At 43.0% G+C, this 17612-nt stretch overlaps 1 long non-coding RNA gene across 1 annotated transcript in view; it reads left to right on the top strand.

Annotated features, from left to right (window-relative positions):
* LOC143807260 (uncharacterized) overlaps window positions 1-17612 on the top strand; it is a 561821-nt gene that overhangs the window by 138219 nt on the left and 405990 nt on the right. The window lies entirely within an intron of this gene.

Genomic DNA, 17612 nt, shown 5'->3' with positions numbered 1-17612 from the left:
CTGTCGTAACTGCTGCCTGATAGGATGTGGAAGCGTCCAGTACTGCCAGTGTGCCAAGACGGGTATTTACAGTCCGTAGATAGGATAAAAGCTTATACTCTTGATCCTTCTGGTGGGAGACCTCCTGGTATGGGTTTGAGATGGAAGACAACTGGGAGTCAACGGATTTCATGGCCTGTGCAAACTGTAACAAGCTGAGTGGTGAAACCACTGTGCCGAGACCCAAGAAAGACCTGGAGGGGTGTGACTAGAACTTCACCTAATCTGACCTCTGATAAACAGCAGCATACGATAGGGTGATCCGAGGAGAGTCAAGGAGGTGGACCAGGCGCTACACCAGGACTGACCTTAGGTAGATGGCAGCTGCATCCTTAGGGATGGATAGCTGGGTCGACCAGAAGGAAGGTACAGTGAAAGCAGGCAGGTGCCGAAGAACATGGGAAACCACGGATGCAGACCGGACCGGCTGACCGAGAGATGTGAGCACTAGCAAGTGCAACTGGATCAGCTGACTTAGAGAAGAGCACTGGCAGGTGGAACTGGACCGGCTGACGTAGAGATGAGCCTTGGCAGGTGCAGCAGGACTGGTTGACATAGAGAAGAGGACTGGCAAGTGCAGGGGGACTGACTGGCATAGAGATGAGCATTGGCTGGTGCAACTGGAATGGCTGATGCAGAGAAGAGCACTGGCAGGTCCATAGGGACCAGCTGCCATAGAGTTGAGCACTGGCAGGTACAGCATATGGGGCTATGAGGACTAGGACCTGAAAACTATCAAGAGTGTTAGAAAGCAAACTTACAACATTGCACAGGCACCTCCATGTTGGAGGAGCTGCCTTAAATAGTAAGTGTCCTCCAGCTATTGGCTGAGGACACTTTTGGGGAATGAATGCGGCCCCTTTAAGAAAAGGAAAGTGTGCATGCACCCCAGTCAGCTGCAGATCCTTAAGGAGGACGGGGGTTGGAGTGGTGAGTACGCTGGCATCTCTGCAGGGAGAGAGGGACCGCACGCAGAGATGCCGGCGCTATATTTGCTTCTCTATAATTTGATTTATTTAGTTTTATAACAACCAATCCACTGTTTGCCATTGCCCATTGTGGCCTCACTAATCTGATCTACACTAATCTGTGTTTCGCTGCTTCTCTCCGAGGTGCATTGATGTCCTGTTCATAATCTCCACCACATCAGATTTATTTTTCTGCTTTTATCATATTTTTAACTTGTTTTTTTCTCTCTTTTTTTGCTATTGCTCTTAACTTCTACAAATACAGAGAATTATAGAAATAATTATACTAACCTTCTCTAACAATGTCCTATATAAAGTCAATACAAATGCCACAATAGAATGCAATTTACGAGAGTCATTTAGAAATGGTCCTCGCACCGCGCTGTTACAGCACGCAGATAAAAACGACTATTTTTTACTTGGTTATTAAGTGCAATTCCCTTAAAATCATTTCCCTGAAATAGAACTACAAGTGTTATTGTGTCTGACTTCTTTATGCTTTTTTTGCTTTTTTTTTGGTTCATGGAAAGGGATTGAGCTCTGAAAAGCTGTAAAATGCGCAATGGATTGTAATTATAAGAGGTTACAAGGACTTTGGGTAATTGAAAAAACACCTCATGTACGTCATTTATCATGCAAATTATTCCTATACACATCTAGATCAGACCATTGTTCTGTAAACTCTGGAAAAGAAGAAGAGAGAGTCTGGAAAATTTTTGGTAGTCGCAGCAGGTTACTACCTGGCTCCAAATATAAATCTCTTGGTCAACAACATTATCTAGATGCTTAGTAAAATTGGCATATATGCAAACAGCCTTGGGTAACAGGCCAGCCCCTGGCAGGTCCACAGACAATGGGGCCTAATGGTAGATCAACCACAAACTGGAGAGAAAAGGGCCACTGGGACACTCAGGGATGATGGAAGACCACTGCATAATTTTTCCAAGATTGAATGCTGCATTAGAATGATCACTGACTGCACTACTAACCACCAGATACTAGTTGTACCCATGACCACCATGGATTAGCCTCTAACTGTACCACCAACCACCATGGACCAGTCACCAACTTTACCTCTGACCACCATGGAAAAGACACTGGCTGTACCCCTGACCACCATGGACGAGTCACTGGCTGTACCCCTGAAAATCATGGACCATTCACTGGCTGTACCCCTGACCGTCATGGACCAGACACTGGCTATAACCCTGACTGACATGGACCAGACACTGGCTGTACCCCTGACCGACATGGACCAGTCACTGGCTGTACCCCTTACCATTATGGACCAGTCACTGGCTGTGTACCCCTTACCATTATGGAGCAGTCACTGGCTGTACCCTTTACCATTACGGACCAGTCACTTGCTGCATCATTGATCGCTAGGTAATGGATGCTGACTGTAGCACTATTATCCAGGGACCATGCCCGGACAGTACTATCAAACAGCAGGGAATGCATGCTGACTACAAAACTGTCCATCAGAGACCATACTATGATTGTACTACTTACTGCCATGGAATAAATACTGACTGTACCTCTGTCCACCAGGAACCAACACTGTGCAACTTACAAACCGGGAATGGATGCTGACTGTACAACCTACAAACCGGGAATGGATGCTGACTGTACAACTTACAAACCAGGAATGGATGCTGACTGTACAACTTACAAACCGGGAATGGATGCTGACTACAAAACTGTCCATCAGAGACCATACTATGATTGTACTACTTACTGCCATGGAGTGGATGCTGATAGCACCACTGTCCACCAGGAACCATGACTGTACTGTTTACCACTAAGGAATGGATGTTAGCTGCCCCTCTGTCCTGCAGGGACCATACACTGACTGTGTTACCTACCACCAGAGAATAAATGCTGACTGTACCAACACTGTGCAACTTAAAGCCAAGGAATGGATGTTGATTGCACTACTGTCTACCAGGGACCATACCATCAAGGCAATGAATGCTGACCGTACCTCTGTCCACAAGTAAACATACCCTTATTGTACTGCGTACCATCAGGGAATAGCTGCTGAATGTACCACAGAATCTTCCCCTGACACTTAATATCTGACAATACCACTGACTGGAGGCAATTTGTTAAACTTTCCACCAACCACTAAAAGATTGGGACAGAAAATAAATGATAATAAGCTAAACCTCAATATTAAAAAAAGTTGGAATGGCAAAAGTCATCGGGTGCCAGAGCTGGAAGGTCGTTCCCCAGATGAACCTTCTCCATCGTTGTCTTTGCTTTCTTGGAAAATATGTTTCGCTCTGAATAAAATCTGGAATGACCTTGGGACCATTTCCACGTGACGGCTCTTATATTTCAGTGTTTGCTTAATGAAAATATAAATTATCAAATTCTCTTCACCCTCCACAACGAAATAATAGAAACTGCAACCATATAAATGTCAAGTATAAGCTGATGGAAATCTCCATTCAGCCCGGGATTCTGTGCATCATTGTAGTCGGCCATTATCTATCTGTCCCAGTATATCATAATAATGTATTTGTATTTTCTTCAGTTTTCTCTGCAGCTTTTGATAATGTGAAATATTGTCATCTAAACTTATGCAAAGACCTTCAGTGCCATTTAAAGAAATAATGTAATAAATGAAAGATATGTTGAGGTTCGAAAATTCAGAGAATTTTTTTTTTGCATTGTACTATGCGGACTAAGTCAACGTCTAGGAATATCGCTAAGGCTGATGCATGCCAACATTCAGGAGCTGAAACGTGTTTCCTCCCTTTAAAACTGAAGTTTTGGATATGTCATTTTGTACGATCTGAAAGTAAATATGGAGCAACTCTCCATCATCTTGTATGATGATCTACATTTGGTTTGGTCCAAATATCGTAGCTGTTGTATAAATCATGTTATGGCGTCTTGTAAAATAGAAAAAAACAAAAATGTTAATGGGCTTCCATCTTTTGGGTCAGGGAATATTTGAAAAAGAACAAACCTCAAACTTCGATCCATGCCATGTCGTCGTGTTCTGTTCAGACCTTTGCTTCTTGGTCGATGTAATGGTTCCTATCTTGATCATATGTTTTGGCACACTCATAGCCTTCATGATATTCCAACGTTTCTGGTGAGTTTGTAGACCCCCAAAATGCAATGTTTGGGAATGTTGAGTAGCATTTACTCCACATTTATCCCTAAACCACTTACTATATATCACATAGTGAAACAGCCATCTCCTTTTCCTCCCATTCTAGCAAAAATACTGATGTATTTCAGACAAGTACTTACATTCCATGGTTCCTTGTCGTCTAACCTTTCAATCAGCATGGAGTCTTTGTATCACGATTCTACCGTTCACATTTTAGAAGTTTCCGCAGACTGATCGCCCGTGTTTAAGGTCAAGTAAATATAATATGCAGAGGAAGAATACAGGGAATGTGTTAAAATGGAAAAAGAATCTGGATAATAAAACAATTATTTTATCTTCTGATTGAAGGACGTTTGAAGCTTCAGCCAAAACAATGGAACCAGAACAAAGGGCTTTACACATGAGAATACAATTCAGCTCATAGTAGATGCAAATTCTGAAGGTAACAGCCATGTATTACTAATTGTATTATTTTTTATAATCCATATGGTTCAGATTCTTTATGCTTGTTACTAAAAGATGTAGCTTGCTCAGTGTGTGAATATTCTATGCCAGTACAATTTCACATGAACTATACGTCATTTGACTTCACTAACGAGTCCGAGCTGTTTTCTGATCAAGTCATCAGCACATTTTGGCCTTATCTCGTATAACGAAAAAGTAATCCGAAACAAAAACAAATCAATGTAAATGCCAGATGAAATGTTTAGCTTTGATATTCAGCGTGACTTCCAGTCATAGCAATAAAAGGGATTTATAATAAAATGTGAAACCCACACCTGACGGTTTATCAAATGTGTTAAAACAATTAATTACATCTAGCTCAGTAAAAAAAAAATTAAAGCGTGTTTGATGGGAAAGTCATAAAGGTATAAAGGCTGTAATATCTAATATAACTTGGAGGGAAAAAAGCTCTGAAGGAACATACTGCAACATGAAAGGCAGCAACAGCGAATAAGTAGCAATTGTGTAAGACAAAGTGTTAGTTTTTGGTGAAGCAGCTTATCTATCTTCTGTTCTTGTCAACCTACGAGTCTTATCCTACCAAATATTCTTGACTTATCTACTATTCTTGACCCCATCTGCTAGTCTTGACCTTTATGTTAGTCTTGACCTTTCTGATAGTCTTGACCCTTTCTGCTAGTATTGACCTTTCTGTTAGTTTTGACATTTTCTGCTACTCTTGACCTTTCTGCTAGTCTGACTCTTGAACTTTCTGCTAGTCTTGACCCTTTCTACTCATCTGACCTTTCTGTTAGTCTTGACCCTGCCTGCTAGTCTTGACCTTTCTGTTAGTCTTGACCCATTTTGCTAGTCTTGACCTTTCTGTTAGTCTTGACTCTTTCTGCTAGTCTTGATCTTTCTGCTAATCATGACCTTTTTGCCAGTCTTGACATTTCTGTTAGTCTTGATCTTTTTGCTAGTCTTGACCCTTTTTGCTAGTCTTGACCTTTCTGCTAGCCTGATTCTTGACATTATTTCTGCTAATCTTGACCCTTTCTGCTAGTCTGACCTTTCTGTTAGTCTTGACCCCGCCTGATATTCTTGACCTTTCTGTTAGTCTTGACTCATTCTGCTAGTCTTGACATTTCTGTTAGTCTGGACCCTTTCTGCTAGTCTTGATCTTTTTGTTAGTCTTGATCTTTTTGCTAGTCTTGACCCTTTCTGCTAGTCTGATTCTTGACATTTCTGCTAGTCTTGACCTTTCTACTAGTCTTGACATATTGGTAAGCTTCTGCCTCAACACCAAAATTGGTCTCCGCTTACTTCTCCTATCACTGCCACCTTTTGCCATGCTCGACGCTGTGGTTTACAAGTTGCTTGCTATACCTCTCTGACATCATCATTCAAAATATTTTATCGTATATTTAGACACACTTGTGTGTCTGAGTATGCAGTCAATATTGTCTTCAGTTGCTAATTATTGGAGTTTACCATTACCCAGTTTCTTCCGCTACAATTATCTAGTCAAAGTCCTATGATTTCTACATCTTGCATCTGCTGCTCCTCATAAATGCTGGTCAACCCATCATTTACTGTAAGCATTATGAACTGTTATTTAGATATTTTCACATTATGTTGCAATCTCTACATTCTATTGCAGTTTCTACAACTTGCACCTACTGCTACTCAAACCTGCTGTAAGCATCACAAATGGTTATTTAGAGACTTATGCTGCAATCTCTTTATTGTAGCTCCTCAGAACTCACAGTTTGCTGTAAGCATCACAAACTGTTAGAGACTTTTTACATTATGTTGCAATCTCTGCAATTTCTCCTCAAACCTGCTGGTTAATCCATTGTTTACTGTAAGCATTATGAACTGTTATTTAGAAACTATTCGCATTACCCTGTAATCATCTCTGCAATCTTCTGTGGCTTCCAGGGTGTATTGCTCCACTTGTTATCTACCTATTAGACTTGACCCAACTATGAGTCCTTATCTGTCTACAAGTTTTGATCAACCTACTAGTCTTGATTTATCTTCTAGTCTCGATGTCCCTACTATTCTTCTTGACCCATCTTCTCGTTTTTGACCTACATTCTGGTCTTGACCTGCCTTCTAATCTTGACTTATCTACCAGCCTTAGTGTACGTTTTTAGTCTTAGTCTTTTGCCTAGTCTACCTTCCCATTGCTAATTCATCTACAAATCTCCTAGAACATAGATAACCGCTACAGTATAATAGTAATCGATTGTGCAGCCTGTGAGAATTCTTTGTTTTAGAACATATTCTGCTCTATCTTCATCACAACCCTACGAATACTGGGCATCAAATGGGACTTAAATGCACAATCTGCACTTGTGAGTCCTTTGGTGCAGTATTTTTTATCTATGATGAGTTAAAAAAAAAAGAAACAAATCCATGCATGTTCCTATTCGCTCAGCGTTTCCACCATTCTTTCAAGAGCTGCACAGTTCTCCTTTCATCCGCATCATTCAATTCCAATGTATTGATAAGTTCTGCCCTCCAGTAATTCTCAGCTTTCTGGGTTGTCTCTTGACCTTTTATTCATTCTTCTTTTTCTCAGCTCTCATTCTAAATATATCTCCTGATTCTATCGTAGATTCCTTATGGTGACATCTACTAGTTCTGTCGAGATATTAATTTCCTCTGCTGAACAAAGAAGTGTAAAGGAACGAAAAATAAACTGTATATGGAAGTACTGACAAGTCCGGACTGGCCACAATCCTTGGGCTATTGCAATGACATTTCGGAATAGGAATCACGACAATATAAACAATGGAACACAGCTTTATTTGACACATATAAATACAAAAGGCAAAGCACACACATTAAAGACATTTAAAACAGGGGGATACAAAGTGATCCCATAGACACAAAAACCCAAAATAAGGCAAAGAAAAACCCGCACACAACTTGAGGAAAAACAATGAACATGCCCACAGGTAGTAATGGCCTATAGTAACAGCATAAACATGGAATGTATACACTGACCATAATAAGCCCAGAAGCCTGTTAACCTACCATGCAAATACATGGGAGCCCAAAACCTGGTAACACAGATAACCTAATGTACAGCACAGCATAAGTGCCGTGATATAACTCAAAATAGAAAAGCTGTACCAAGAACATAGGGCTAGCCGTTAAGAGTGTGGAGGCAGGACTAAAAATCCATCACAAGTAATGTGAAATGCTGTAAAGTGCATGAATAGCACAATCTGCCCTGAATAAAAAAGAGCTCGAAATTTCAGGGACCGTCTAAGCCACAGCCATTTTCAGCAGCCAGTTAGAAAACTAAATAGAGGGGGCAGACTCGTGGGCACTTTCTCTTGTGGCAACTGTAGTATCTGCCCTTTTACCAGCAGGGACGAGAAAATTACGGTGCCATCTTTGTTTTCACAGACTCCCATCAAGGCCTACTTTAACTGCAGGTCTCGGAATCTGGTCTACGCCTTGGTATGCCCATGCCCAAAAGTGTACGTTGGCCAAACAACACAGGAGTTAAGAAGACGTATACAGCAACACTTCTCCAGCATCACAACGGCCAAAAGGGACAAGGCGAAGGGGAAAACCCTTACATCTGTGGCTTCACATTTCTTGGTTGAACACAACTCGCATTGGACTGGCACGAAGATTTTGGGACTTGAAACAGTTCATACTAATATTAGGGGTGGTAATATCACCCTTGAACTTCTAAGACGGGAATCGAAGTGGATCTTCAACTTGAACTGTGTCATTCCGTTCGGCATGAATGAAGATTTATTGTTCACTGGTTTCTATAAACAATAGTTGGCAAATTATGGCCTTATGCGGTTGGGTTTATTAATGTTTAGTTGTTTGCTTTTTTTTTTTTGCTCTACTATCATGTATTTGGGTTGCCTATTGACAACACACTATTTAATATATCTATCATCATCTATTTATCATTTACCCTGCAATAACATCCGCACACGCATATTTTGCATTATTGTAGTTACAGGGCTTCTGTTAATTGTCACATTTTGAAGTATAAACAGTTAGATTCCAGTATTTGTTTTTTGAGTAATCATTTTCCAGCCTGCTTTGGCAGCATTTCTTATTGCCATACCAGAGTTTAGGTTCCTCACTTCCGATTGTGGGACTCTAGTCTCTATATGCATTAGTTTACATTTCTATGGTCGTATGGCTTTTGGCTGATTGGCCTACAATTATTTTTCACCTTTGGTCCACCAGTGTGTATTCGGCTTATCTTTAGACAGCAAGTTTTTGAATAGCTTTATCACCATTTAGCAGCACATTTGGTGGGTCATTTACCCTTTCTACAATTCCCACTATGTGAACATTATGGTGCATGTGCACTGCTCCACGTTCCATCCTTGTGGTTTGTTGCCACATATGTGTAGTCCATTATACTGTATGTCCCAAGTGGTTCTACATATGAGCCTGCAGTTTGGCTGTCTGTTTGTTGTCCTATTTGTTGTGTAACTAATTGAGTTCTTATGTAGTTAATACAATGCCCAAATAACCACTTCATGAGTTAGTCCATTTTTATGAGCCCAGGAGTCTGGGCAGCGTCTCTCTTCTCTTGCCTTGTTGGAATCTAGGGGCTTCATCCATTAAAATCTTGTCATCCTAGCAATGGACTCTCTTCAGTCGCCGACTTACTTCCTTATTGTGTTCCACCATTTGAGGGATGCTTTGCGTATGTTTTATTTCAAAATGTTACATCTGCATTGTAACAAGCCTTTGGCTTGTTGCCATACTGTGAGTACATATAGCGCTCATATGGTTTGAGCGCCTGTACACTTATTTTTTGTCTTCAGTACAGCTTGGCGCGTGCGCATTATGCTTAGCGCCCTGGTTTTTTAAATATCTGCGCACTCATGTATTCATTTGGCTCGTAAGGGTTGTATTCTCGCGCATGCGCATTAGCTACAGTGTGCATGCAGTCATGGCAACCGAGAGCGGATGACACATTTCCGCTCCGGGACGCCGGCGCATGCGCACTTGGGTGGATGCCGGGCCCGGCAGGTGCATCAGGAATTGCACGTACTCCATGCGGTGAATTTGACTGCAGCACAGCGGTTGACGGTAATGTATTGATTACTACCTATTTAAGCAAGAGGCTGGATATGCGGGCACTACCCCTGACGAAGCCACCAGTGTGTGGCGACACGCGTTGGGTGTCTGCAGCCCGCACTTCTAACTCTACAGGGCACTCATGCTCTCTTGGCCCTGCCCATGACTGGTGACTATATGTTTTTTATTCAGGGCAGATTGTGCTATTCATGCACTTTACAGCATTTCACATTACTTGTGATGGATTTTTAGTCCTGCCTCCACACTCTTAACGGCTAGCCCTATGTTCTTGGTACAGCTTTTCTATTTTGAGTTATATCACGGCACTTATGCTGTGCTGTACATTAGGTTATCTGTGTTACCAGGTTTTGGGCTCCCATGTATTTGCTTGGTAGGTTAACAGGCTTCTGGGCTTATTATGGTCAGTGTATACATTCCATGTTTATGCTGTTACTATAGGCCATTACTACCTGTGGGCATGTTCATTGTTTTTCCTCAAGTTGTCTGCGGGTTTTTCTTTGCCTTATTTGGGGCTTTTGTGTCTATGGGATCACTTTGTATCCCCCTGTTTTAAATGTTTTTAATGTGTGTGCTTTGACTTTTGTATTTATATGTGTCAAATAAAGCTGTGTTCCATTGTTTATATTGTGGCGATTCCCATTTATAAGGCCTACCTTTTTTTCTTCAAACTTTACACAGGCAGCTTTCTTATAGGCCTTGGTCTGAATCCCACTGACCGTGGTGCCCCCATTGTTTCTTTATATAGACATTTCGGAATAGGAGCAGTAATAAGCCTCCGAAAAATCTTATTACATGTCGACCATAATAGCCCCCATGGTCAGTCTTACATGTAACCAGGTTAGCCCAAGGCTCCTCCTCCCTCTTCCACTGAAACCAAAGTCTACGTATAGATGTGTCCTTCCTTATCTCTGGACAAGATGACAGATCCAAGATGACTAGCTTCGACAAGAAAAAAAAATCATGATTTTTGTGATACTCTGTCAAGAGATGTCACAAAATTAGGTAGATTTGCTCAATTTTGAGGATGGAGAATAATTTAGTGTAAATCTAATCTGCCAGCAAAGCGTTGAAAAAATAAGTAAATCTCAAACTGGGCTGTCCTTGCACCCCTATACCTGCCCAGTCCTCCAACTGGCTCCTCGTTGGTTTTCTCCTCCCCCCGAGGACTTACAGCAAGTCATGCACCTGCGTGTGTCATGAGGGACACTATTGACTTTATTGATGTGAGTATTTACCCCACGCGATCACTTGGAACTTAACGCGCGTCGGTGACATGTGCTAAACTGGGCATAGTCATTATCGGCACCCAGGAAGACCTGGAAGATGGAGTAAACCAAAGATGAGCCAACTGGAGGACCAAGCAGGGAGCAATGACAGCAGCACAAATATGGGGGTTGAGGGGAAAAGAATTAAAGAGTTTATAGATTTTTTTTAACCCTTTCTCAGGCCATATAATCCTTTGGAATGGTGGAAGGCTGCATTGAAATTTGCAAAATTCATCATGAACTTGAATCAATTGTTCTGAGGTAGATTGCAGCCCATCGAGGGTTTTGCTAGCCATTCCAGACAAAGTATTGCCTTCCTATTGTTCACCTATAGGCACATATAACATAAACTTCTCCCGGCAGAGTGTAGCCAAATTTTGTTTTTCTTATATGTTGGAGAAAGTGAAAAGAAGGAGTCTTCTGTATCTTAAACCTCCACATTGCTCAGGCGTTCCTCTCATTAGGTTCCCTCAGAACAGCTTTATTCCCAGACTTCTTGGCAGAGAATGTTTGATTTTACTTTTTTCTCCATTTAGTTGTAAAGTATTATCTTCCCAGATATCAGTTTTATGCTTCCCAGACAAATAATCAATGAGGGTTGAGCGGAGCTATCTAAATCACAATGTGAAATGGCAGGCTCTTATTCTTCGGAGATGTTTGTCGTGGCAGAGGTGGATTCTCCCAACCTCATTATTTTTCTTTGCAGACTTCCATTATGACTAATTATCTTTCTTTCGTCAATAATGAGACGACTGGAAACATTTTTTTTTCGGATAATATGCTCTCTGCCATAAATTGAATGACTTTGCATAAAACTAATTTATGAAAATCACATTGTGTGGACACATTAGATCCTGGAGATGGGAAAGCCGATCATTGTTGACCTGTTGGACATAGAGCGTCTACTCTAACAGTAGAAATATGGCAACGTTCCTATCCAAAACATTAAACAGGTCCCTTATGCCCAGTTTGGCTCTCAATATGCAATCTAGGGTCTAATTCTGCAGGCCAACAGAGCCAGATTATTGGGGTACCTAGAGGTGTCCACTGCCCATTTCGTTCAGGCCCTTTCCATAATCAACAGACACCATGGTGTAAGGTGGTTGCAGTGTTGTCAGAATCAATAGGAACTTCTGACAATTACAGAAGCTGTTCTACTAATAGGAGAATCTTCTCTAGAGCCCTTCCAGGACTTTTCACACAGTCATCTCCTAGTTTATCAGTTTCATAGCTCTGGGATGTGGTTGTCAGGTGTGAGTCATACCAAAAGAAGTAAGAAAGTTATGAGATAAGTAGGACTAGAGATGAGTGAACCCATCCTGTAACGTTCATGGTTCAAACACCTAGTTTACGGTGCTAAACTCCAAACACGGACTTCTCCTGGAAGTCCATTTAATAGTTCGGAGTTCGAGAAGGAGAGAGAGAGGGTTAAATGGAGAAAAAGAGAGATACATTTTCCAGTTCAAAAGTTCGGGTCCCCATTGATTTCTATAGTGTTCAGGTTCAAGTTCGGGTACAGCTCTGGTAATTGAACTTTGGATGAAAGTTTGGCCTAACTCAACAAACCCGAACTTTCACAGGTCCACTCATCCCTATTCAAGACAAGCACTTTTTTCTCTATAAGTCCACATGGACAGGTGACCGCTGCAGCCAATCACTGGCCAGTGATGCATTAGTCACCAATGCAATCAGGGATTGGCTGCTGCTGTCACCTGCCTGTCACAGAGATCGGAGGAAGACCAAAGTAGCTTTCCAATGGGAATATTAAAGGGAATCTGTCAGCTGGTTTTTGATAGGTAATCTAATAGCAGCATGGTGTAGGGTCAAAGACCCTGATTCCAGCGATGTATCTGCAGCGCCCCAGAGTCCTGGTCGTTGCAGTGCTGTGGCTTCGCCGCTAAGGGGAGCCATGGTACGTTCGATGGCACCGAAGGAGTTCCTCCAATCAGGTATCACAGACACCAATATGTTTCACAGCTGGGCCTCCGGGGGGAGCTAAGGGTGCTATTCATTAGGCCACTCCCCACCATAGTGGGTAAACTGGGGGTCAGGCAGGAAGTTAGTAGAGAACGCTGACGGGATTGAACGGAGCAACACCCTGTGGCAGGGGGTGTTGTGAAGGGAGAAACTGTAGGGTCTCTGCCAGGGGTGGGATCCTGGCAGAGGCTTGGCATTGAAAGAACGTAACGGGTCCGCGCAAGCTCCTGGAAGCGGCGGGACTCAAGAAAGGACTAGAAGCGAGATAGATTGTGCTGAGTGAGAAACGAGATCAAGCAGAAGGAGAATACCAGCAGGGGTTTTGTTGAAAGAGGCAGCACCCTGCTGAGGCGCAATACCGGTGGCCGGAACGCCGAGGGAGTGGATTAGAATACAGCTTCAAGCCATACTCCAAACAGCGGCAGGACAGTCGGTCTCAGGCGGGCTGTCTACCACATATCACCTATGAAGTCTTGGGGGGCAATTGCGGGAGAGGGGCGACTCTAGGGTCCCGGAAGAACTCCAGGCCTACCTGACAAACGGGTGCCTGTTGTGAATTCTGTTTGTGGGCTCCCCCGGTGGTCTGTTATGGTAGTGTCTCTTATTTGCCTTCCTCCATCTCTGATTACCTGTCGCCACCCTCTTGGGGAGTTTCCTATTTAAGGCTGCTTGGCTGTTAGTCACATGCCGGCCAACAATGTGCTAGTAGCATTCTGTTGCATTCACCTGCCTCAAGTTCCAGTTCAGCTAAGTTGAATTTTGTTTCTTGTTTTGCTATTTTTGTCCAGCTATCTGCAATGTGACTCTTCAGTGCTGGAAGCTCTTGTGGACAGAAAATTACTACTCCGGTGGCATGAGTTGTCACTGGAGTTTAAAGTAATTTCTGGATGGTGTTTTTGAATAGTGATTTTTAGGTCGACCGTGAAGTAACTCTTTCCTGTCCTTCTGCTATCTAGTAAGCGGACCTCACTGTGCTAAATCTGCTGTTCATCCTACGTATGTCATTTCCTCTGAACTCACCGTCAATATCTGTGGGGGCCTACTATCATCTTTTGGGGTTCCTCACTGGAGGTAAGGCAGGCCTGTATATTCCTCTTATAGGGGTAGTTAGATCTCCGGCTGGCGCGTGGTGTCTAGGGCATCGTAGGTACATCCCCCGGCTACTGTAAGTGTTGGGTCAGGTTCAGGTCACGGTCGACCTTAGTTTCCATCACCCGAGAGCTAGTCCGTTTTGCATTTTTTTCCCATGGTCATTGGGGTAACCATAACAGTTTGGCCGGCCATAAAAAATCTATGTGTTAAAATATGCACTAAAGTAGGAAGGAGAAGAAAAGGTTTTTTTTTTTGCTGTGTTTGAAAGTGCACCTTAGTTTGATCATTTGTATTTCTTGCTTAAACTGCAGTCTTCAGCCTTTTTTTTTTCTCCTCTCCTCTTAACCTCTGAATGCTTGGGTTACACCCATCTGAAACATGGATCCACAGAGTTTAGTTGCGGGTTTGAATAACCTTGCGACAAAAGTACAGAACCTACAAGATTTTGTTATACGTGCTCCAATGTCTGAACCTAAGATTCCTCTGCCTGAATACTTTACCGGAGACAGATCCCGGTTTTTGAGTTTCAGAGAAAATTGCAAATTGTTTTTGTCTCTGAGATCTCACTCTGCTGGTGATCAGACTCAACAAGTTAAAATTGTTATCTCTCTACTGCGCGGCGACCCACAAAGTTGGGCATTTGCATTGTCACCAGGGGATCCTGCGTTGTTAAATGTAGATGCGTTTTTTCAGGCTTTGGGGTTGCTTTATGAAGAACCTAATTTAGAGATTTTGGCTGAGAAAGCCTTGATAGCTCTTTCCCAAGGGCAAGATGAAGCTGAGATATATTGCCAGAAATTCCGTAAATGGTCGGTGCTTACTAAATGGAATGAGTGCGCTTTAGCAGCTAATTTCAGAGAAGGTCTCTCTGATGCCGTGAAGGATGTCATGGTGGGGTTCCCTGTGCCTACAGGTCTGAATGATGCCATGAAATTGGCTATCCAGATTGATCGGCGTTTGCGGGAGCGCAAATCTGTGCACCATATGGCGGGGTCTTCTGAGGAAGAATCTGTGCACCATATGGCGGTATCTTCTGAGCAAAAACCTGTGCACCATATGGCGGTGTCTTCTGAGCAAAGACCTGTGCACCATTTGGCGGTGACCTCTGAAAAGGCATTGGAGCATATGCAATGTGATCGTGTTTTGTCTAGAGGCGAACGTCAAAATTACAGGCGCAAAAATGGATTGTGCTTCTACTGTGGAGATCCAGCTCATGTTATATCAGCATGCTCTAAACGTATAAATAAGGTTGATAAAAAGGTTGATAAATCTTTTTCTACAGGTACCTTGCAGTCAAAATTTCTTTTGTCCGTGACATTGATTTGTACCTTATCATCTGTGACTGTGAATGCTTATGTGGATTCTGGCGCCGCTCTGAGTCTCATGGATTGGTCCTTTGCCAAGCGTTGTGGGTTTGATTTGGAGCCGTTGGAAGTTTCTATTCCCCTGAAGGGTATTGATTCTACACCTTTGGCTAGCAATAAACCACAATATTGGACACAAGTGACTATGCGTCTTACCCCAGACCATCAGGAGATTATTCGTTTCCTTGTATTATATAACCTACATGATGTCTTAGTGCTTGGATTACCATGGTTACAGATTCATAATCCCGTCTTGGACTGGAAATCTATGTCTGTGTTGAGCTGGGGATGTCGGGGTATTCATGGGGATGCACCTTTGGTTCCTATTTCTTCATCTACTCCCTCTGAGATCCCAGCATTTCTGTCAGATTTTTATGATGTCTTTCAAGAGCCTAAAGTTGATTCTCTCCCTCCCCACAGAGAGTGTGACTGCGCTATTGAATTGATCCCCGGTAGTAAGTTTCCTAAGGGTCGCTTGTTTAATTTGTCTGTACCTGAACATACTGCTATGCGGGAGTATATCAGAGAATCCTTGGAAAAGGGTCATATTCGCCCCTCGTTGTCTCCACTAGGGGCAGGATTTTTCTTTGTAGGTAAAAAGGATGGTTCATTGAGACCTTGTATCGACTATCGACTTTTGAATAAGATTACAGTTAAATACCAGTACCCGTTACCTTTACTGACTGATCTGTTTGCTCGTATAAAGGGGGCTAAGTGGTTCACTAAGATCGATCTACGTGGTGCGTATAATTTGGTGCGGATTAAGCAGGGGGATGAGTGGAAGACCGCATTTAATACGCCTGAAGGCCATTTTGAGTATTTGGTAATGCCTTTCGGTCTCGCAAATGCCCCTTCCGTTTTTCAGTCCTTTATGCACGATATTTTCCGTGAATATCTGGATAAGTTTATGATTGTGTATTTGGATGATATTCTTGTTTTTTCGGAGGACTGGGAATCTCACGTTCAACAGGTCAGGAGAGTTTTTCAGGTTTTGCGAGCTAATTCTCTTTTTGTAAAGGGCTCAAAGTGTAGTTTTGGAGTTCAGAGAATTTCCTTTTTGGGATATATTTTTTCCCCTTCATCTATGGAGATGGACCCTGTCAAGGTCCAGGCTATTTGTGATTGGATGCAACCTACTTCTTTGAAGAGTCTGCAAAAGTTCTTGGGTTTTGCTAATTTCTATCGCCGATTTATAGCGGGTTTTTCTGCCATTGCTAAACCTTTGACTGATTTGACCAAAAAGGGTGCTGATGTTGCTAATTGGTCCTCTGCAGCTGTGGAGGCCTTTCAAGAGCTTAAGCGCCGCTTTTCTTCCGCTCCTGTGTTGCGCCAACCTGATGTGTTACTTCCGTTCCAGGTTGAGGTGGATGCTTCGGAGATCGGAGCAGGTGCAGTTTTGTCGCAGAAAGATCCTGACTGCTCAGTAATGAGACCATGTGCGTTTTTCTCCCGAAAGTTTTCGCCCGCTGAGCGAAATTATGATGTGGGAAATCGGGAACTTCTGGCCATGAAGTGGGCGTTTGAGGAGTGGCGTCATTGGCTTGAGGGTGCTAGACACCAGGTGGTGGTCCTCACTGACCACAAGAATCTAATTTATCTTGAGTCGGCCAGGCGTCTGAATCCTAGACAGGCGCGCTGGTCGTTGTTTTTCTCCCGATTTAATTTTGTGGTGTCATATCTGCCTGGGTCCAAGAATGTGAGGGCGGATGCCCTCTCTAGGAGTTTTGAGCCTGACTCGCCTGGTGATTCCGAACCTACCGGCATCCTGAAGGATGGGGTGATATTGTCAGCTGTCTCCCCAGACCTGCGGCGTTCTTTGCAGGAGTTTCAGGTGGATAGGCCTGATCGCTGTCCGCCTGGTAGACTGTTTGTCCCTGATGATTGGACCAGTAGAGTTATCTCGGAGGTTCATTCTTCCGCGTTGACAGGTCATCCTGGAATTTTTGGCACCAGGGATTTGGTGTCTAGGTCCTTCTGGTGGCCTTCTTTGTCTCGAGATGTGCGCATGTTTGTGCAGTCTTGTGATGTTTGTGCTCGGGCCAAGCCCTGCTGTTCTAGGGCCAGTGGGTTGTTGTTGCCCTTGCCTATTCCTAAGAGGCCTTGGACGCACATCTCTATGGACTTTATTTCTGACCTTCCGGTTTCTCGTAGGATGTCTGTCATCTGGGTGATTTGTGACCGTTTTTCCAAGATGGTTCATTTGGTACCTTTACCCAAATTGCCCTCCTCCTCTGAG

This window comes from Ranitomeya variabilis, chromosome 2 (assembly GCF_051348905.1).
Source record: "Ranitomeya variabilis isolate aRanVar5 chromosome 2, aRanVar5.hap1, whole genome shotgun sequence".
Taxonomy (NCBI): Eukaryota; Metazoa; Chordata; class Amphibia; order Anura; family Dendrobatidae; genus Ranitomeya; species Ranitomeya variabilis.
This window is presented reverse-complemented; position numbering and strand designations above follow the sequence as displayed.